The sequence below is a fragment of the Pleurodeles waltl genome, chromosome 3_1, assembly GCF_031143425.1.
Source record: "Pleurodeles waltl isolate 20211129_DDA chromosome 3_1, aPleWal1.hap1.20221129, whole genome shotgun sequence".
Lineage (NCBI taxonomy): Eukaryota > Metazoa > Chordata > Amphibia > Caudata > Salamandridae > Pleurodeles > Pleurodeles waltl.
Window position 1 is genome coordinate 1,024,470,755 of NC_090440.1, and position 23,582 is coordinate 1,024,494,336.

General features: G+C 47.6%; 1 protein-coding gene and 1 long non-coding RNA gene across 5 annotated transcripts in view; one reads left to right on the forward strand and one right to left on the reverse strand.

The window, feature by feature from the left end:
* GRB14 (growth factor receptor bound protein 14) overlaps nt 1-23,582 on the reverse strand; it is a 1,076,705-nt gene that overhangs the window by 210,957 nt on the left and 842,166 nt on the right. The gene's annotated exons all lie outside the window — the stretch shown is intronic.
* LOC138284933 (uncharacterized) overlaps nt 22,959-23,582 on the forward strand; it is a 97,070-nt gene continuing 96,446 nt past the window's right edge. For both annotated transcript variants that reach the window (XR_011201484.1, XR_011201483.1), the window contains exons 1-2: nt 22,959-23,035; nt 23,169-23,230. This is a non-coding gene — a long non-coding RNA (uncharacterized lncRNA). The remainder of the gene's footprint in view (nt 23,036-23,168; nt 23,231-23,582) is intronic.

Genomic DNA, 23,582 nt, shown 5'->3' on the forward strand with positions numbered 1-23,582 from the left:
GCCAAGCTATCAGAGGGTGAGCACAGGTTAATTTAACATGTGTATCTGACTTACCCTGACTAGGAGTGTGGTCCATACTTTGACAGGGTATGTACCTCTGCCAACTAGAGACCAAATTTCTAACAGAAACTTTTTCAACTGTGGACAGTTGTTATCAATGGCAAATTTTAAAGTACAATTTTCTTGTGCATTTCCCATCAAGTCTACCAGATAAAACAATCATCTAAATCTACCTGCACAATCAAAATTACTGAGTGTAGTCCTCTGCCATTTTAACTTGTACTTCAATAGGCTTGTGCACAAGATAGTCTGATATGTTTGTTTTAACATTTAATTAAGCACTCAATAGACTTCAAATGTCTTGGTAGAATATGTGTTACAACAGATTGGTTAATCACATTCTGAACTGGATATAAATCAACAAAGGGTTATACTTTCATATCATTTTTACCAATAAAATATATTGTAAAAATATAAAAAGGTTATGAAAAAAGACAGAATATACTGTTGCAAATTGTTCGCAAATGATTTGCATGCATACTGCTCTGTGACGATGTTGTTGGCAAACCCAACTTTATAACTAGAAACACATGATTACACAACCCCACCTATGAACAGAGACATAGCTATAACTAAATGGTAGGCAATATCATGCACATTTGTCTAACGGCAACATTCACCCCAGTCTTTCATATGTGGGAGACAATAACACTAGAATATACTGCATGCTACAATTATTCACACATTTCTCTGTGGCTATCACTGAGGTCATCATCTATTTGATAAGTGCAGCAATAAAGACTGATGAATATAAACCTTTTAAAAATTAAATTGGAACCATGTTCTAATAAGATAACAAATGGTAAACCATGCAATCAAAACATATCATTCATACAGGCAGTGGCAAGTTGTTTGCTCTGGACAATGTTCTAAAAGGAAGCGAAATAATTATCATTGGAAATACATTAAAGAAATACAGCTATTTGCCCTGGGTCTGCCATTTATTTGCTCTGAATAGCTTGTTCTATGATGCTAAAACTGACTAGCCAGTTCCAGAATCATATACCCAATTAAAAATATTAGCCTTTTCCTTTTCAAAATTAACAGCTGTCTGTGCGGACATTCATCTGCCTCCAAAAGACTTGGGCCCTCATTACAACATTGGCGGTAAAAGCCGCTTGCCGCCGTGCAGCAGACCGCCAACAAACCGCCACGGCCGCGGAATTCCGCCACAGCTATTATGACCCACAGCTCGGATTAGACACCCACACAAGTCCGCCACACCAAAGGTCAGTGATAAACTGGCAAAAACAAAACCTCCACCGTCACACCAATAGAAATACGCCCACACTACCACAACCCACTAATCCACGCAGCGTTTTTTTTTACCGCGGTATTCCATTGGCGGTACACACCGCAGCACTCAAAATACACACACATATACAAAACACAGCCACATTGGACAATTTGAAATACACACATCTGATACACAAACACACACCACTCCCACACACCCAATACAATATAAAACACACACCCACATCACCCACAAACCCTTAAGACCACAATTGCGATAGAAGGCCAGAGAGAGACACCACAATCTATAACCAGGCATCCACAGGCACACAACACCATCACCCAAATAACATCCACACACCCCACACAACACACCACTAAATATCACCCCACATATCATAACACACACCACCCCACACATCACCCACACCACCCCATGGCATGGCAAAGACACCCCAGGTTCTCTGAGGAGGAGCTCAGGGTCATGGTGGAGGAAATCATCCGGGTAGAGCCACAGCTATTCGGATCACAGGTGCAGCACACCTCCATAGCTAGGAAGATGGAGCTATGGCGCAGAATAGTGGACAGGGTCAACGCAGTGGGACAGCACCCAAGAAATAGGGATGACATCAGGAAGAGGTGGAACGACCTACCGGGGAAGGTGCGTTCCGTGGTATCCAGACACCACCTTGCGGTACAGAGGACTGGCGGCAGACCCCCACCTCCTCCCCCACAACTAACAACATGGGAGGAGCAGGTCTTGGCGACTCTGCATCCTGAGGGCCTCAAAGGAGTAGCTGGAGGAATGGTCTCTGGTAAGTCAAACCTTAACTACCTTATCCCCCACCCTACCTGCATGCTATCACATACCCCCACCCTCGCCTCCATCACTCCAACTCCTCACACATGTCCCAATATCACTAACCACATATCCCAAACCCAATCAGTGCATGCAACACCAAAGGATGGACACCCATCACCAAAGCATGGCCACTGCCCATACCCATACACCCACCCTAAACCATTATCACACAAGGTCCCACACAGGAATGCAAGCACTGGGGTACACGGTCACCCACCCATTGCACACCATGGTACACATAGATGAAATAATCATGCTTTTACACCCCTGCAGGACCCTTACCCAACGTCACCGCACAGGAGGGTCCACACATGTCCACACCACCAACAGAAGAGGCCCACAGTGATGACAGCAGCTCTGTCCGACTGGGTCTAGACCACCAGCCCGGCCCATCTGGGACCTTGGGACAGTTGGTTCCCCTCACACAGTCACAGGCCACCACAGAGCTTCCCCCCTCTAGAAACACCAGCACAGCACCCACCCAGCGGGCCCATACCTCTGTCCCCAGGACACGTCAAGCAGCAGTGTGTCCACCACTACAGGGAACCCAGGCTAACCCACCACCCCAACAATGACAGGGACCTGGGGGCAGTGGCAGTGGGCACACCGTTCAGGGGACAGAGGCCCAGGGAAACAGGGGAACTGGGAGGGCTGCTGTGCGACAGGGGGAGGACAGGCCCAGGGAACCCACTCTCCACGAGGCCCTCTCCAACATCGTGGGAGCGTACCATCATTCCCAGGAGATGATGGCAACGGTACTGGAGGCCCATCGGCTGCAGGAGGAACAGTATTTGGGCTTCAGGGAGGAACTCAGATCCATCAACTCCACCCTGGGCATCATCGTAGGGGTGCTGAAGGAAGTCCTCAACACCAGGAGGGACACTGTGGCACAACAAGGGGCCCTGGCACTAGCCTGGAAGATGAACTGCCCACCACCTCCACCGGCGCTAGTGGACAGGAGGCACCGCCACAGGACCACCACACCAGCACCCCACCCCCTGCAGATGGAGAACCACCCCGCAAACGGTCCCTGAGATCCAGGACAAAGACAAAGAATGATGCCAAAACCCCCACCATGAAATGAGACCGCCCTGAATGTCATCCTTTTGTCCCACCTTGTCCCCCTGTCCATCCTCAAACTGCCCCAGCTCCACTTCCTATGCCCCTTTGGACAATGCATCTGTGAGACTGATAGACTGGACTCTGCCATGGACATTCCTCCACCATCACCCCTCCCCATTTTACAGCACCCTCCAATATTGAGCACTGAAATAAACACCCTTAAAGCACAACACAATCTGGAGTGTGTCTGTGATTTCGAATTAGTGTATTAGCAATTACAGTGACAAAATGCTCTTACAATTGTAATGTCAACATACCTATGTCACACAGCTCTAGACCATGAGGAAACAAAGCAGGTGTCACACAGTGGGACCCACATCTGTGAAATTGTAAGGGAAAGTGAAAACTCAGTGACCATACACTAGGTGAAAAGGACAGACAGTAGAGAGGTAGTAGTGTTAAATTACATGTAGTAGGCAGGTTTGTCTTTTACCTGTTTCTCACTGGAAGTATTGCAGGATTTCCTGTTGTCAATGTCCTCTTCTTCTGCTTCCTTGTTTTCACTGTCCACAGGCTCCACAGCTGCCACAACACCTCCATCTGAACCATCCTCCTGCAAAAAAGGCACCTGTTGTCGTAAAGCTAAGTTGTGAAGCATACTGCAGGCCACGATGATCTGGCACACCTTCTTTGGTGAGTAGAATAATGAACCACCTGTCATATGGATGCCCCTGAACCTGGCCTTCAGGAGGCCAAAGGTCCGCTCTATAATCCTCCTAGTTCGCCCATGGGCCTCATTGTAGCGTTCCTCTGCCCTTGTCCTTGGATTCCTTACTGGGGTCAGTAGCCATGACAGTTTGGGGTAACCAGAGTCACCTGAAAAAGGCGAGGGACAACTATTAGACACACACTAACCTGTAGGGATATCCCCAGACAAGTATTCCCACTGATTTGTTTCCAGGTGCTCACCAAATAGCCACACACGGTGCCTCTGGAGTTGCCCCATCACATAAGGGATGCTGCTATTCCGTAGGATGTAAGCGTCATGCACTGAGCCAGGGAATTTGGCATTCACATGGGAGATGTACTGGTCTGCCAAACACACCATCTGCACATTCATCGAATGATAACTCTTCCGGTTTCTGTACACCTGTTCACTCCTGCGGGGGGGTTACCAAGGCCACATGTGTCCCATCAATGGCACCTATGATGTTGGGGATATGACCCAGGGCATAGAAATCACCTTTCACTGTAGGCAAATCCTCCACCTGAGGGAAAACAATGTAGCTCCACATGTGTTTCAGCAGGGCAGACAACACTCCGGACAACACAATGCTTTGGCCACTGTTGTTTGAAATGACCCACTTGCAAGGAAATGGAGTACTGACAGCACCTGCACTTGAGGGGAGATTCCTGTGGGATGGCGAATAGCTGACATCAGGTCTGGCTCCAACTGGGCACACAGTTCCAGGATTGTGGCACAATCTAGCCTGTATGTGATGATTACATGTCTTTCCTCCATTGTCGACAGGTCCACCAGCGGTCTGCACACCGGAGGATGCCGCCATCTCCTCACATGTCCCAGTGGACGGTGCCTATGAAGGACAATGGCGAGCACAGAGTCAACCAACTCAGAGGTAGGTACACACAGCTTACACAGAACACAATTCATAATCCGAAATAAGCATGCATGTGTGTTGAGGCAAGGCCTTGTTATGTGTGACGCAGTTAAAAATAGAGGCATGTGGGCCCCTGAAATGGTGGCTGCCTGACCTGTAAAGTGGGACTATGGGATATGAGGTAACTGCGCTGGCGTTGTACACTGTCGCGGTAGGCAGTGAAGACCGCGTTGCAATTCTTCATTGGTTAACATTGAACCCTATGGGTCCCAGGAGTCAATGACGATGTACGCCGGTAGTGACGGTACGCATCGCCGCGGACGTGACTGCCATTTTCTATCTGTTCAATCACTCGATACCTGATCTTCGACAGGAGAGGACCTACACTGCAAGTGCTGCTGTGACCTCAGTCTGGAAGAGACAATGGCTCGTGCGTCTGGGGAAAGGGCCCCTGTCTTCACATTGGAGGAGTTGGAGAAACTCATGGATGGGGTCCTCCCCCAGTACACGCTACTCTACGGTCCTCCAGACAAACAGGTAAGTACACTGGGAGCATGCTGTATGGGCTATGCCTGTGTGGAGTGGGGTTGATGAAAGACAGGAGGGGGAGAATGAGGCGTGCATGAAACGACAGTGAGTGCATGTGCCACATGGCAAGGGTAGGGATGCGGGCCAATGACTGTGACGGTGCAGTTGGAAATAACTTCTCTTTTTCCCCTGTGCAATTCCTGTAGGTCAGCACCCACCAGAAGAAGGACATTTGGCGTGCCATCGCCAAGGACGTCCGGACCCTGGGGGTTTACCACAGACGGAGCACCCACTGCCGTGAGGAGTGATGGGGGGACATTCACTGCTGGAGCAAGAAGACGGCGGAGGCCCAGCTGGGGATGGCCTCCGAATGTGGGAGGGGTGCCTGTCGCACCATGACCCCCCTCATGTTCAGGATCCTAGCGGTGGTGTACCTGGAGTTGGATGGGCATTTGAGGGCATCACAGCAGCAACAAGGGGGTGAGTACACTCTCATTCTGCTGATTCAGCGCGCAGTGGAGGTGTCTGGGAGGGGGAGGTGGGCTGTGGGTTCCCCTAGGCCAGGGCAAGTGTGCTAGTTAGGTCTCCTTTTTCTGGCAGGCCCTGTGGCACCCCACCCCACCTGGGTATAGTGCCAACTACACCTAGTCAGGCTCCTGTGACATCCATGTGTGCAGATGTCGCCCATAGCCTTGTAGGCCATGTCCCAGGGATTGAATAGTGGACCCCAAGTGCGCAGCGTAGTGCAGGGGGCTTCTGTGTCTGTTGTGTCTGCCAACAGTAGCGGTAATGCATGCACTCAACATGTCTTTCTTCTGTCGTCCCCCCCTTTTTGTGGTCTCCCTCTTCTTGTGTGCATTAGCATCATCAGGCGGAGGAGCAGTAGCACCGGAGCAGGAGGGAGCTGCATCCCACATGGCCCTGGAGGGCGACACTACGGAGTCGGATTTCACCAGTGGGACGGAGGGCAAGGGGAGCTCCACGGCGGGGACAGGTGCTGAAACCAGTGGCACGGTCTCATCCTCTGATGGGAGTTCCCTTGCGGTGGAGAACCCATCTGTGCCCCCCCATCTACAGGTACAGATGCCACCCCCACCTTCCAGCACTGCCCTCCCAGCAGCCCCTCACCCTTTGCCCCATGCCCGCTCACCCAGGAGGGTGGGCATCATCTTCGCACCAGGCACCTCAGGCCCTGCCCCAGTCACCCCTGCTGCCCTCAGTGAGGAGGCCATTGACCTCCTCACATCCCTCACTGTTGGGCAGTCTACCATTTTGAATGCCATCCAGGGTGTAGAGAGGCAACAGACGAATGCATTCCTGGAGGGCATTCATTCTGGTCAGGCAGCCCTTCAGCAAGCTTTTCAGACTCCGGCCCCAGCACTGATGGCAGCCATTGTCCCTGTCTCTAGCCTCCCCCCTCCAACTTCCTCTACCCAGACCCACACCCCTGTACCTCAGCCTACCCCAAGCACACCATCAGACCAGCATGCACACACCCCAAAACACAAAGGAAGCTCAGGCAAATATAAGTACCACACATCCCACAGGCACTCACGCAAACATCACACACATGCAGACAGAGCAACATCCACTGCCTCCACTGTGTCCCCCTCCTCCTCGTCTCCTTCCTCCCTCCCAGTCTCGTCTCCACTCACACCTGCATGCACTACATCTACAGCCACTACTTCCATCACCACCACACCCCGCTCACGTGCAGTCACCACCCCCACTACAATTCACACATCCCCTGTGTCCTCTCCCAGTGTGTCTGTGACGCCACCTCCAAAGGTACACAAACACAGGCACACACCCACCCAACAGCCATCCACCTCACGACAGCCTCCAGCACATGCACCTTCACCCAAAGTCACCAAACGTACACCTCCTACAACCACAACGTCTTCCTCCACTCCCAAACCCCCTCCAGCTACCCGTCCCAGTGTTCCCAAGAAACTTTTCCTGTCCACCCTTGACCTCTTTCCCTCACCTCTCCCACCCTGTCAGTCCCCTAGGGCCTGACTCTCCAGGTCCCAACCTAGCACCTCAGCCATGACATCGCCGGGATCAGTGGTGCCAGTAGTCACAAGATTCTGGAGTGCATAAGGCAGCAGGGCAGCCAGTGTTGTAAAGGAGCCACAGCACGGACAGTCCCCCACCTGTAAAGCATCAAAAGTTGGCCAGTGCCCGGCGGGAGAGGGGGAAGACACCAGCCACCAAAGCCGCTCCCAGAGGTACAGGTGGGAGAGTAGAGTCAGCTGTGACACCTTCCAAGGTGGGGAAGGGGCACAAGAAACCCGGCAAGTCTGGGAAGATCGGCACGGCGGAGAAGACCGCCATCAGCCCCGCTGCCAGGAGGCGAGCGCCATCAGCCCCGCTGCACAGGAGGCGACCTCCAGCACCAGCCCCGCTGGCCAGGAGGTGGCCGCCATCAGCCCCACTGCCCAGGAGGCGACCGCCATCAGCCCCGCTGCCCAGGAGGCAACCGCCAGCAGCAGCCCTGCTGGCCCAGACAGAACCGCCAGCACCGGCTCCGCTGCCCAGGAGGCGACCGCCAGCAGCAGCCCCACTGCCCAGGAGGCAACCGCCAGCACCAGCCCCGCTGCCCAGGAGGCGACCGCCAGCACCAGCCCCACTGGCTAGGAGGCGACCGCCAGCACCAGCCCGCAGGCCCAGACAGGACCGCCAGCACCAGCCCCGCTGGCCCAGACAGGACCGTCAGCACCAGCTCCGCTGGCCAGGATGCAACCGCCAGCACCAGCCCCGCTGGCCCAGACAGGACCGCCAGCACCGCAGGCCCAGACAGGACCGCCAGCAGCAGCCCTGCAGGCCCAGACAGGATCACCAGCACCAGCCCCGCTGGCCAGACAGGACCGCCAGCAGCTGAGTCGCTGCAGTGGACAACGCCGCCACAAGCACCGCTGCAATGGACACCGCCGCCACAAGCACCGCTGCAATGGCCACCGCCACCACAATCACCGCTGGCCCATAAGCGCCAAGAGCACAGACACTACTGAGTCCGCCACGAGCAGGATGAAGCACTCTGGGCACAAAGCCCCCTTCAGAACCAGTGGAGACTGTTATCCACTTGAGAGACTGTGGCTTTGTACTCCCCAGGATAAAGCATTGGGCAAACCACCCACTGTAGAAACTTGAGAGAATGTGGCTTTGCACTCCCCAGAAATGAACAGTGGGCAAACTACCCACTGTAGAGACTTGAGAGACTGTGGCTTTGCACTCCCCAGGATTGAACAGTGGGCAACCCACCCACTGTAGAGACTGTGGCTTTGCACTCCCCAGGATTGAACAGTGGGCAAACCACCCACTGTAGAGACTTGAGAGACTGTGGCTTTGCATTCCCCAGGATTGAACAGTGGGCAAACTACCCACTGTAGAGCCTTGAGAGACTGTGGCTTTGCACTCCCCAGGATTGAACAGTGGGCAAGCCACCCACTGTAGATACTTGAGAGACTGTGGCTTTGCACTGCCCAGGATTGAACAGTGGGCAAACCACCCACTGTAGAGACTTGTGAGACTGTGGCTTTGCACTCCCCAGGATTGAACAGTGGGCAAACCACCCACTGTAGATACTTGTGAGACTGTGGCTTTGCACTCCCCAGGATTGAACAGTGGGCATGTGGCCCCCTCGTGGATTTGGCGTTGTGCACTCATCCGGCTGAGGTGCCCTGCCCTTTCCCTTCCCCTTGAGGTGCCTGTTTTATTTCTATCTGATGCCCCTGCAGTTTTCTCTCCGTAATGTTCGGGTACCTTGTGTGGGCCTCGCCCATGCAGTGTGGGCCCAGTGTTCCACGACTTAAATGGAGCAATACCTGGACTTCTATTCTTAGTGTAAATATTTGTTAACAGGTATATATATTTTTGCGTACTGGATTTTAATAGATTACAATGGTTACACTAATTTCCTTTTGTCTTTGCATTCTTCCGGGGGGGGTTGGGGGGTGTAACTGTGATGCATCAATATGTATTAGTATGTGTTTTGTCGTGGGTGAGGGTGGGGGTGGGGGTGTTGCGTGTTGCGTGTGTGTGTCCCTGTTTTTTCCCTCCCCCTCCCCTGTGTTGTAGGTGCAGTACTCACTGTGGTCTTCGCCGCCGGCGTTCATGCTCCTGGTAGAGGAGCAAGAAGATGAAAGCTGGGAATATGTAAAGCACTGGTTCCATGGCGTCCTGGTTCCTCATGGGGTGTGTAGAGGTGAGCGTTTTTCCTTTGAAGTCCTGTTTCCGCCGTGTTTTTATTCGCGGTGAATCCGCCCCGGAAAAGGTGGCAGATTGGTAGGTTGTGATACTGTGGGCGGTACATTGTCTTCCGCCTGTCTGATGGTGGTGACCGCCAAGCTGTTTGTTTGTACCGCCGTGGTGGTCGGAGTGTTAAAGTGGCTGTCTATGTTGGTGGTTTCCGCCACGGTCGTGATTCCAGTTTTTTTACCGCCAGCCTGTTGGCGGTCTTACCGCCGCTTTAACACCGACCTCCAGGGTTGTAATGACCACATTGGTAACTAAGAGTGAACAATATGTGTCCCAAACCTCTCCCTAAAATATAAAACAATGCTATAGATAGCATGTTTTTATAGGGACGACTGCTTCATGGCTATTATCCTGCTACAGAAAATGCTAATTGGGCTCTTCTGATTTTTTTTCCAGAAAATCACTCAATTGGAAAATTATATAGGAAGCATCTTCGATGGTTTGGTACCAGCTTAGCATGTTTTGGAACGTCGTCGGACACACGTCTACTTCCACTCTTAAACACATTACCATCAGAATCTAAGGAAGGAAATACTGGAGACAGCCTAAGAGCACCCTTAATTCTCCAGCAACCCGAAGAGCTTGAGGACCGGAAAGCAGTTGTATGACAGAACCACGCATGCCTGAACAACACATGCCTTAACAATGCATTCAGAACCACGACCGCCTCTTTTCCCAGCATGCCTCTACCACGCACGCATTTACAACTAATTTCATTGTAAAAATGCTTAGTAAAGGCATATGTGGAAACGCCATGTGTGGTTCTGTCATACAACCCCCCTCTTAACCTAAAAAGGTATCCCAAACCCCCCCACCCTCCCTGAGGCCCAAAACAACCCAAACTCCCAATCAGTAAACTACCCAGAAATCCCCCAACCTGAGCCCTAAAACCTTCCCCCACCCCTAATACCTGAACTACCCCGACCCCCACCGACCTTAAGCCCTAAAAAAAACTACCCCAGCCCCCCACCCCTAAAAACTAAACTACCCAACACCCTGACCCGCCCTGAGTCCCAAAACCTTCCCCACCCGAATAAGTAAACTACCACAAAACACCCACACACCCTAAGCCCTAAAAAATAAACTACCTGACTCCTTCCACTCCTGCCCCTAAAAAATAAAGTACCTAAAAGCCCTAAATCCACCCCACCAGTGAAAATGACCCCAAACCCTGCCCCAACCCCACTTACCTTATTGCGTCTTTTCCCGATCCCTCCGCTTCTTCTCTCCTCCCTCCTCCTGCCCTTCCTTAAACCTTCCCCACCTGTAAAAATAAACTACCCCACCGCTATAAAATAAACTACTTCACCCACCCTAAAGCCTAAAAAACTACTCCAACCACCCACCCATAAAGAAAAACTACCCCAAAAGCACTTAATCAAACCCCACTTACCTCAGCGTGTCTTCTCCCGATCCTTCCTAATCTCCTCCCACCCTTCCTTAAACATTCTCCAATACAAACTACCCTGCCCCCACCCTAAGCCCTAAAAAAAAAAAACTCTCACCTCCACCCCTAAAAAGTGAACTACCCAGTAAGCCTTAAAAACTAAACTTCCCTGAACCCCCTTAAAAAATTGTCTGATCTTCCCCACCCACCCTAAGCCCTTAATCCACTCACTACTCCTAAAAACTACCCCGACCCTGCCCCAGCCCTACTCACCTCACTGCATCCTCTCTCGATCCACTAGACTGCTCTCTGCCTTTTTCTCTGCTTTAACTATGCATATGCATAGTTTAGCACATGCATGGTTAAGGCAGAGAAAAAGGCAGTCACTGTTCAAGCAAACTTTGTTCTGCTTGCGTAGGAAATGTCTGCGTTGTTTACAATGCATTGTTTCCGATGTTTCCTCTGGAAAGCAGATGAGTTGAGGTAACAGCGAAGAAGCAAGAGGAATATTAAGGGAGGAAGCATCAGAAGAAAATGCCAGTCAGTTAGCGCAAAGTGTAACTGTACTGTTAGATGGAAGATGACAGAAAGAGCATGCCGAGCAAGATAGACACTGAAGAGGAGGAGGAAACAAGGAAAGAAAGAGGGAAAATAACAAAGGGGCAAACCAGAAGGAAACATTGGGCAATAACTACAAGTCAGACAGCCATACAAAAAAGCAGTTACGAAGTTACTAGCCACATTTTATGATTGGTCTTAAATTCCCCTTGAACCACCTGCCTTCCCTCTGATTGGTCTCTTACTGGACTTCACTTAGAATGTTCACCTAGCAGCCTTCCAGATCCTCAAACCCACTTCTCTCTATTCTTTCCCTACCACTGTCTCTTGTTCTTGGCAGTCTTCTGCCTTCTAATATCCATGATCCTGACATTCTTCTTGGGGTCATCTAAAGTACATGACCTCACAGACTAGTTGCAACAAAATGCCCAGAATAAGATTGAGAGAACCCCTGGGGACTGCCACTTATGGACACTTGTTATGGATTAGACACCATGGAACCCATCTCCATGTAGAAAGGAGGCAGCGCTGACCCAGTTGAAATCTACTGTGTACAAGCCTGGACATACACTGGAGCTAAGGGAAGAAATTTACTTTGAAAGTTCAGAGAATTGCATGAAGACGATTGGGGGTGGAAGTGGGAGGCAGGGAAGAGCTTTGCACAGCTGAAACACAAATATGGGATTTAGTGCTCCGGCAGAACGCAGAGAGTCCGCCTTCCTCCCTTCCTGTCGGGGGCCACCAAAACCATCTGCGGCGTCCCCCAAGGATCTTCACTCAGCCCTACTCTTTTTAACATCTACATGGCACTGCTCGCCAACATCGGCCGATCCCACAACCTCAACATCGTCTCCTATGCCGACGATACCCAGCTGATCCTCTCACTCACCAAGGACCCCGCCACTGCCAAAACCAACCTACATGATGGACTGCATGCCATCGCCATCTGGATGGAGAAGAGCCGCCTCAAACTTAACTCAGACAAGACAGAGATCCTCATCCTTGGCTCCAACCGCTCCGCATGGGATGACTCCTGGTGGCCAGCTACCCTAGGAACCGCACCAAGACCCGCAATCTAGACTTCATCCTAGACTCATCGCTCACCATGACCCAGCAAGTCAATGCCGTCTCATCTTCCTGCTTTAACACCCTCTGCATGCTTCGCAAGATCTTCAGATGAATCCCCACCAAAACAAGAAGGACGGTTACCTATGCTCTTGTTAGCAGCAGACTGGACTACAGCAACGCGCTCTAAGCAGGAACCACAGCCAAGCTCTAGAAGAAACTACGAAGTATACAGAATACCTCTGCACGCCTAATCCTCAACATCTCACGCTGCGACCACATCTCAGCCCACCTCAGAGAACTGCACTGGCTTCCTGTCACCAAGAGGATCACCTTCAAGCTCCTCATCCACGGTCACAAGGCTCTTCACAACACAGGCCCGGCCTACCTCAATGATGGACTCACCTTCCACACTCCCACCCGCCAACTCCGCTCCACCAATCTTGCCCTCGCCACCGTCTCTCGCCTCCATCGAACTACAGCCGGCGGAAGATCCTTCTCCCACCGTGCGGCCAAGACCTGGAACGCCCTCCCCGCCCACCTTCAACAGACCCAGCACCTCCTGACCTCTGGGAAATGCCTCAAGACCTGGCAATTCGAGCAGTAGTAGTCCTTCCCTCCCCCTCCCTCAGCGCCGTGAGACCCTAACGGATGAGTAGCACGCTTTACAAATGTCGATTGATTGAGTGCTTGAACTTCTCAGATAAGTTTAATACCACAAAGCATATAACCTGTGAAATGATCAGTAATTTTGAATTTCTGCCACCATGGTGACGTAAAACTTCCCATTAGAATTGATGGGATTTTGACACTGCTGACTGACTAGCTGTTTTAAATTTTATACCCTCCCTCTATACAACATTCACTCCATTGTTATAATCTGTATCATAATATACACAATTACTTCTCTGCTTGGTATTGACTAAATGCTTAATGAACATAAAAATAAGACTTCCCTTCTTGCTCAGTTGCTTTGCGTGACTGCCAGAGGACATGGGTGATCGGCCCCTCTTGCTCTCACTGAAATTTTGCTTCCAGCATTATCCAGAGATGATGGAGCCAAGCATCTTACTAGGTAAAAGAGGAAGGTTGGTGCCATTTCTAAAGGAACTGCATTTGGCCAGTTGGTTTTGGCTTCTTCACCCACACCTGAAGTATAAGGTGTGTGGTACCCTCCTGCTTGCATCTGCAAACAGTGTTTTGGAATCTGAACTGAATTTATACTAGCACTTACAGGGAGTGCAGAATTATTAGGCAAATGAGTATTTTGACCACATCATCCTCTTTATGCATGTTGTCTTACTCCAAGCTGTATAGGCTCGAAAGCCTAATACCAATTAAGCATATTAGGTGATGTGCATCTCTGTAATGAGAAGGGGTGTGGTCTAATGACATCAACACCCTATATCAGGTGTGCATAATTATTAGGCAACTTCCTTTCCTTTGGCAAAATGGGTCAAAAGAAGGACTTGACAGGCTCAGAAAAGTCAAAAATAGTGAGATATCTTGCAGAGGGATGCAGCACTCTTAAAATTGCAAAGCTTCTGAAGCGTGATCATCGAACAATCAAGCGTTTCATTCAAAATAGTCAACAGGGTCGCAAGAAGCGTGTGGAAAAACCAAGGCGCAAAATAACTGCCCATGAACTGAGAAAAGTCAAGCGTGCAGCTGCCACGATGCCACTTGCCACCAGTTTGGCCATATTTCAGAGCTGCAACATCACTGGAGTGCCCAAAAGCACAAGGTGTGCAATACTCAGAGACATGGCCAAGGTAAGAAAGGCTGAAAGACGACCACCACTGAACAAGACACACAAGCTGAAACGTCAAGACTGGGCCAAGAAATATCTCAAGACTGATTTTTTAAAGGTTTTATGGACTGATGAAATGAGAGTGAGTCTTGATGGGCCAGATGGATGGGCCCGTGGCTGGATTGGTAAAGGGCAGAGAGCTCCAGTCCGACTCAGACGCCAGCAAGGTGGAGGTGGAGTACTGGTTTGGGCTGGTATCATCAAAGATGAGCTTGTGGGGCCTTTTCGGGTTGAGGATGGAGTCAAGCTCAACTCCCAGTCCTACTGCCAGTTCCTGGAAGACACCTTCTTCAAGCAGTGGTACAGGAAGAAGTCTGCATCCTTCAAGAAAAACATGATTTTCATGCAGGACAATGCTCCATCACACGCGTCCAAGTACTCCACAGCGTGGCTGGCAAGAAAGGGTATAAAAGAAGGAAATCTAATGACATGGCCTCCTTGTTCACCTGATCTGAACCCCATTGAGAACCTGTGGTCCATCATCAAATGTGAGATTTACAAGGAGGGAAAACAGTACACCTCTCTGAACAGTGTCTGGGAGGTTGTGGATGCTGCTGCACGCAATGTTGATGGTGAACAGATCAAAACACTGACAGAATCCATGGATGGCAGGCTTTTGAGTGTCCTTGCAAAGAAAGGTGGCTATATTGGTCACTGATTTGTTTTTGTTTTGTTTTTGAATGTCAGAAATGTATATTTGTGAATGTTGAGATGTTATATTGGTTTCACTGGTAATGATAAATAATTGAAATAGGTATATATTTTTTTTTGTTAAGTTGCCTAATAATTATGCACAGTGATAGTCACCTGCACACACAGATATCCCCCTAACATAGCTAAAACAAAAAACAAACTAAAAACTACTTCCAAAAATATTCAGTTTTGATATTAATGAGTTTTTTGGGTTCATTGAGATTATGGTTGTTGTTCAATAATAAAATTAATCCTCAAAAATACAACTTGCCTAATAATTCTGCACTCCCTGTATATAAAAACTCAAATTTGTGGAAAGGCACCAACATAACGGATTTTTATGCTCCATGAAATAACATTCAAAGCATTTTCCAATGTTTTCCCTTGGATCATTTTTCTTTTCTTTGGTATTCTTAATTTCTGTGACATTTTATTTATCTGTCCTTTAAATATAACCTAGTCTGCATATTAAGGGCCTGATTCACAAAAGTAAACTTACATGTTTGTATAAGTTTACATTTTTTCAGTATTCTCAAAACTGCATGTTACTAGGAAGTTTAAAAGTAAGAAGGCTCTGCAGTCGGGGAGGAAAACTTCACACAAAACAAGATAAGTCTGTCCTAATATTTAATGTGCGGAGTTCTCCGCCCCAACTGTGGAGTCTCTGGATTCATATACTTACTATTAAAATGCAGTTTTGGGAATATTGACAGCATGTAAACTTACACAAACTTGTAAGTTTACCTTTGTGAATCAGGCCCCAAGTGACCTTTTTTAATGTTATCCTTTGAACCGGCAACGGGAGGGTGTTGTATAGCCATTTCAGTGCTGCTTCTAGACACGTTACTTTAGCAACTAGGACTTCCACTTGTGTCCTTTAGCACAGTTATATTTTTATTTTGCTTTGTTTTATTATTTTAGCATCAACCACATTTGTGGTGCTGTTTTCTTTTCTTTATAGAATTGTTCTTTTGCCTAGGAAAGCATTGCGTTTCTTAGCAAGACATTCTTCTCACTTTGTACTTTCCTTAAGACTGCAGCGAGATAGAGTTGCCGGCAAAGTGGTACACTTCACCTCCAACATTCACAGAAGCATACACATCCTTATGTGGGGACATTTTCTCAGAAAATCAGCAGTTTTATTATAAAAACACTTCTCTGTCCGATGCAGGTTAGAGAGAGATTCCAGCCAGATGACCACAACCGCATGCTGATTGACTTTGCTACAGCTACTTGCTAAGACTAAGGTTCCCTGGCCTATATTGGGATGGTATCTCTCTAGACAACATGCTTCCTTGCTCAGGTATGGGGAATGACGTCTTCCCTAGGGGAAAACCTGAAGGGTGGATTAGGGCTTATCACACTGTGCTCTAGCATAGCTTCGGTAGGAACAGCATATATTATGCATAGTCACAGTATGGTGTGACTTTTCTTGTGTTTCACTTTCCTTGTCATCATTTTGCTTCTAGCGTGTTTTATCATTCTAATTATTGCAATCCATGCCATTTTATCTAAGAAGCAGTTGTTTCAATAAATGTTATTGAACCATTCCCTGCCCCTGTCTGTCTTTGCATGTGTGAGACTAATGTAACTGAGAGAAAAGGATGGAATCTGATACACTACAATTTTCCTCAGAAGTCATTCTTGTCATGCGCCGGTTACCACAATCATCCCTGTTCTCGGATAGAGATGAGGCGCTGCTAGTTGGCCGGAAATTGATTAGGCCGACAGATGTCACATGCTGTGGGATTGGACTCAGTCCCCAACAATTTAGATGATGCTGCTGCCCAAATCCAGCAACATCATTTAGATAATGAGAGCCCACACGACTACTGCGTGGGTGAGGAGCTTGAAATGTAATTGCTTCTGAAGCCACTGGAAGTTTTTTCAGGTGCTGGTAGATTTGGGCTCTTTTAGGCAGGTCAAGAATCAGTCTAGATACAGCATTGTGTATTTATTGGAGCCTATGCTTGAGTTCCATGGAGGTGACAGCAAAGAGGGCATTGCCATAGTCAAACTAACTAGTGATGAGAGCATGAGTAACTGTCTTTCTTGTGTTGATGGGGAGCCATTTGAAATTTTATTTGCACATGTAAAGTGTGAGGAAGCAGATTGAGGCTACAGAGTTGACCTGATGTCTCATGGAGATCTCACTGTCTAAGATAATGCCAAAGTTACAGGTGTGGTCTTTTGGTGTGTGGGTGGGGCCGAGATCCGCCGGCCACCAGGAATCAATCCAGAGGGCATAGTGTTTGCTGAAGATGAGAACTTCGGTCTTGTCTGTGTTCAACTTTAGACAGTTGTCCTTCATCCATGCTGCAATGCTCTTCAGGCAGTTGTGGAAATTCCTCTTGTTTGAAGGGTTTCGTCAGCGTAAGAGATGATGTTGATGTTGTGCGATCTGACAATGTCGGAGAGGGGCATCATGTAGATATTGAAGAGTGTGGGACTGAGGGGCGAGCCCTGGGGCACGCCTCAGATGTTATGCTTGGTGTGAGATGTGAAGAGGGGAGGCAAACTTTCTGGGTCCATCCTGTGATAAAGGATTCCATTCATCTGAGCACTTCGCTGTTTATTCCTATCTGGCACTGATGATGGATGAGTGTGCAGTGGGAAACCGTGTCAAAGGTGGCGGACAGGTCAAAGAGAATGAGGGTGGCAGATTCTCCTATGTGGAGCAGGGCGTGGATGTTGTCTGAAGAAGTGATCTATGCTGTTTCAGTGCTGTGCTCGGTCATGAAATCTGACTTGGAGTAGTCTAGTATGTTGTGTCTCTCCAGGTATTTTTGAGTTGGAGGTTGACGGCCTTCTCCAGGACTTTGGCAGGGAATGTGAGCAAGGAGATGGATCAGTTATTCTGTAGTTCATTGGGGCCTGCTGAGGGTTTCTTGAGGAGTGATCTGACCTAGCCGTGTTTCCAGGTGTTGGGAAAGATGGCCGTGGTTAGCGGGACGTTGATAATGGTGGAGAGCTGGAGGCTGATTTTGCCTCTTCTGAGGTTAAAGAGATAGTGGTGCAGGGGTTGGTGCTCATAAGGGCAGATGTTTCTTCTTCTTTGAGTTGTTTCCAGACATTGAGTGGGTGGTCGGTCCTGGTGGTTAATTGGATATTGCATGTGCTGGAGGGTTTGGCTCGAAGTTCTTCTATATGGCTGCCATTTTGTTGTGAAAATGGTCAGGAAGAGTGTCGCAGAGCTTCTGTGATGCAGGGATTGTGTTTTCGGTGGGTGGGGGGCAGTTATACTGTCTGACAATGGCAACAAGTTCCTTGGTTCATTTGGAACTGGTACTGATTTGGGCGGTCAGGGCCTCCCTCTTTGCTGTTTTGATCTGTTGGTGGTAGTTGTTGAGGGCTGACTTAAAATTTGCATCTGTTGATTTAGTTCCTTCTGGAGCACTATCTTCTCTCCAGCTGTTTGCATTTACTTTGTGTCCTGCAAAGTTCTGGGATGTACCAGTTGGTTTGTTTGGCTGGTTTGTACGTTTTGGCAGGTTTATTGGGAGCAACTAGGTTTGCTGCGTTGGTGACCCAGTCGCTAAAGTTCTATACCGCTTGGCCCAGGTTATTATTATTGTTATTGTGTGACCTTGCTCCAGCAGCGGGAGGGTGCGCTGTGGCAGTTGGTGATGGGGCGGATACATCCAGTGATGATTAAGTGTACAGTAGAGTGACCCATCCAGGTGTAGTCCGAGGAGTGTGTGTATCTGATTCTGTTGCTGGATGAAAAAATGGGGTCTAGCACATGACCTGCTACGTGAGTGGGGTTAGTGACTAGTTGCTTGAGGCTGATGTTGTCCAGTCTTTCCAAACGGTGGGTGGAGTTGGTGTTGGTGAGGTCTTCCAGGTGGGAGTTGAGGTCCTCCAGGAGGATGTAGTGTTCGGATTCTAATGCGAGGGGAGTGATGAAATCTGCAATGGCATTGCTGATTCCGGTATGCAGACCTGGCGATCTATATGCCAAGGTGCCTTTGATGGTGTTGTTATTGTCAGTGTGGAGCTGGAAAATCATGTGTTCCAGGTTTGGTGTGGTCTGATCGTTGCTTATGGTGCAGGTGATCGATTCCTTGCGTATGATGGTGATGCCAACTGCATGTTCACTGGGGCGGTCTTGGTATTTCATCTTGTCTATGGAAGGTGTTGCAGTGGCCATGTCCAGCTCGGACTCTGGGGCGATCCACATTTCGGTGATGAAAGTTAGGTCAGGGCAAAGGAGGAGATGATGTTCCAGATTTTGGTGGTCTTCTTGCAGAGGGATCTGGTGTTGAGAAGGATGCAGCTGAGTTTCTCGACTTTGGTCAGTGCTGACATCGGAGAGAAGAATACTGCAAGTGTGTTCAGAGCTGGCATGGCAGTGAGGCGGCAGTGATGACAGCTGAAACATCCTGCTGGGCTGCCAGGTGATGCCAAGCAGCAGTTGTTGTTTCCGGGCTTCACGGCGAGTAAATCCCAAGCAGATTACCTAAGGGGGTCTGGAGCTACCGGGTTCCTGTCACTTGGCGCAGTCCAGGTGCGGAAGGACGCAGATGGGCTTGCCTTTGTGCCAGCGGCACACCCACTGCACACATCTGGTGTTCAGCTCCATTAAATAGGTCTGGGAGGCGTGCTAGGGGGTGGGAGAAAGGGAGGTAAAGGGGATAGAGGGTGCAGGGGCGAAGGACCAGAGAGTGCAGGCCAGCAGTCAAGTCTATTGTTCAGGAGACCTTGGCATTGTCTGAGCAAAGCTGAGCAATAGGCCTAGCAGAGGTCTAGTCAAAGCCTGGCAGCACTGGGAAGCAGGGGTGGACCTACTCACTGGAGCCACGCTGGGGCCTTCATTAAATGGGTCCTGGGAGGGGAGCTGAGTGGCGGGGGAAAACAGCGGGAAAGGGGAGCACAGTTGTAAGTTGCAGGGGACCAGAGAGTGCAGGCCAGCAGTCAAGACTCCTGTGCAAAAGACCTTAGCGCTGTCTGAGAAGAGCTGCGCAATACGCCTGGCAGAGGCCTAGTCAGAGCCTGGCAGCAGAAGGAGCAGGGATGGACTCAGAGAACTGTTGAATAGGGCTAACATAATATTCACCATTCTACCTTGATACACTTTATGGGCTTTTTTCTGGAAGATTTACTTCTACAAATTCTCCAAGTATCTAATTTGTGACGTATTCAATTAAAAGCAGGCTCTTTGGTATTATGATGGGTAGGTTTAAAGGTAACTGTAAAGTCAAATGTTATACAGTAGTGGTCTCAACAATTCAGTTTCTTATATCAACATAATTGTGGGATGCCAGGTTCTTAGCCTCCTACAATATAATACTAAGCCAACAAAAAACATTTAAGTAATTTTCCCAATATCTAAACCACAGCTATCATTTCCTTTCCATAAACTGGGTAATTCACTTGCAGAGGAGGTTCACCTTTTCAGAATGATTAGCAACTCGGTGTCACCCTTACACAACTGGCTTTCGTTGGGACAGTATTGCTCAAATTGCCAAGTCTGCATCATTACTTCACTCAAAAAAACGGTGACCTTCAGGGACATTAATACGTTATTTGTTTCGCTAATAGCTCAGTCAAATGTTGAATAACTTTTCTAACAGTCTCACAAATCACGAAATCAGTGAATATTTTTAGCATTCTAAAATACATAGGCTCTTTAATGGATCTATGTCAACTGATATGTAGCCTAGAAACAATGCCTTTTAAGATGAAACTGCGTCAAGTTATCTTGTTTACGGGTATGCTCTTAGGTCAAAATGTGCATTTTGCTTTGATTGCAACATGAAAGATAGTGGTGAGAAGTGGCTGTAACCCTATCACAATTTACAATCCATTAATAGAGCATTACAGACACTTTCATGTATTTTCCTGCTTGCATTCTAACCAAATTATAAGCTGATTTAACATGACATATCATACCCCATGATGTATTTCAGCTTACGTTAACAGGTATCTATTTATTTTAAGGTAATATCAGGTTACTTGAAACATAATTTCTTTGTGCTGTAATTGTTAAATGCAAAGTAAATAGCTGCCTCAGCTAAAGATGTTGAAAGACAAATCAACTTTTCTTTTTACCTAAAATCACTTACACATATTTATGTAGGACCCCACTTTCCTTATCAAACACAGTGTAAGTCTTTTAAGGAAAAATCACGCCATCAAGAAGAAGGTCGTTTTTGAATTCATAAGATATATTGAATGAGGATTTCTCACCTTCCTTATATTGAAGGGCTCGACAAAGTTCAAATAGTCTTGTGGGTGTCAACGTTTGGGTTGTAACGTGGCTCGCTGACCATTTATATTAACCCCCTTGAATACTTGTGGGGTTTCCAGTATAAGTCGATGCACCTACAGATTTTCTTGGGCCTATTAGAGAAACCAATTCTCGCAACAAACTAATTGTGAAATCTGAGACCCCATCTGAATTTGCTCCACTTTTAAAAATGTGCCGGACAAATGTGAAGCATTTGTGTTTTTAATTGTAATGTCACACAGAGAAGGTCAAAACAAACAAGGGTTTCTGTACTTTTTAGACTAAATCCTGGGCTCCACATCCTTTCCAAATGTCTTTCCTCTGCTATGCTAAATTTATCCACACGTACTATGGGTTTTTTCAAATGTGGCTACTGTGGAGTATGTCGTTGGGCATGTCATAATATTAAGGAATTTTCTATGGGTGGGAGAGTTTGTAGAATTTGCTCAATGATCAACTGTAATACCACTTATGTCATATACATAATACGATGTAAATGCACTCGAATCTATGTGGGGAGCACAATACGCCCACTTAAGGTTAGAATTGGAGAACATATTCGGATGCTTAAAAACAATGACGTAAGATATCCAATAGTGGCTCACATTACAATTTGTAACTCACAACCAGCTCATAAAAGCTTCAATTTTTTGGGATTAGAACATGTCCCTCGGGATCCAAGAGGTGGTAATAGAGAACTATCCTTACGTAGGAAAGAGGCATTATGGATAATGAGATTGAGGGCCGTAGAATCGGGCCTCAACTCTGATAGGGAATTGGAGTCCTTTTTGGGGGATTAAAAGAGTATTGACTTACATGTGTACGATGGTATATCTTACCTTGTTAAATTTGTTTCACAAAATTTGTTTCACACTGTACTGTTGTGATGTCAATGTATGTTTTGTAATTATATTGTATATTTTTTTATGGATTGTGGTGTACATAACAACTGAAATTATTAACCAAAATTCTCAAATTGAAATTTTCTAATATTGGGGGATGTGAAGTGTCTAGAACGTGACTGGACTGACATCAATAATTTATATTTCTGCCTTTTCTTTTTTAACTATTTGACTCTCTAAGACTGGCTTCCTTTATTGAGTAATGTTTGGTGAGGAATAGAGATAGAATGCTATCTCAATATTATATGTTGAATGTGGATTAGGCAGTAAATTGATACTTGACTTGGGCTGAGGTTTCGAATAAGCATGCTTTATATCGAAGTAGGTGGCTTCCTTTCTGAACGATGGTGGTTACTACATGAATCGATGTGTTTGGTTTTTGTCAAATATGAGTCTCCTTTTTAGAAATAAGCGGGTTATTTAAATTGGATTGATTATGCTTTGTATCTCCTATGATTAAGTTTGTTGTTTGGAGTTTACAATCTTAATTTGTTCATTTCAATATTGGAGCTTTTCATGCTATACTTGTATATTAGCAGTAGTTGAGCTGGATTGATTGCTTTTTGTTTCTAATACTCTTTGGGAACCTTCGGTCCCATTTCCATAGCAACGGACTCTTGTCCGTTTTCTTTGTTGAGGTTGAAGCTTTGATGACGTTCCCGGAAGTCTATCTAACCTCCGGGATCAGGTTCCCGCACTAGCATACTCGCAGGATAGTGTTCCGAATAGGTGAACGCCGATATCAACCTGACTAGCTTTGACGGGTGAGTGATTGGGGGGATGGCCTCTCCCGATTGTGCGTTTTTTTCGTTGAAAATGGGTTCTAAATGAGGAATATGATATAATTTAAAACTGAAGGTCTTTATATTGAATGGTGGTTTTCTGTTTTTGTTGTAGTACTCGGATGGAAGCAATTATACTTTTAACTATTGTGTACACAGCGGGGTCTTGAACTTGAGGTGAGGTGCTTTGTATGTGGTCATACATATTTTATGTTTGAAGTTGGGATTTACGTTGTGTTTCTACAGTGTCTGGTGTTTTCTCTTTTCTTTTTTGACTAGGCTTGGATAAATTATATTGAGCTGTCATATTAGTGACAGTAGTTATAAAACGGGGAGGATTTTCTGTTTTATTGGATTTCCAGTGTATAAGGTACGGCTAGGGACTTTTTGTAGCTTGACAGACACTAGCTACGAGGTGATTATTAGTGATTCACTATTTATAGTGCTCAAGCAACACATATAGGACTTCTATAGCATGACACAAAGGATGTGTATTCATAGATTAATGGGATGTTGGAATTTTCACATG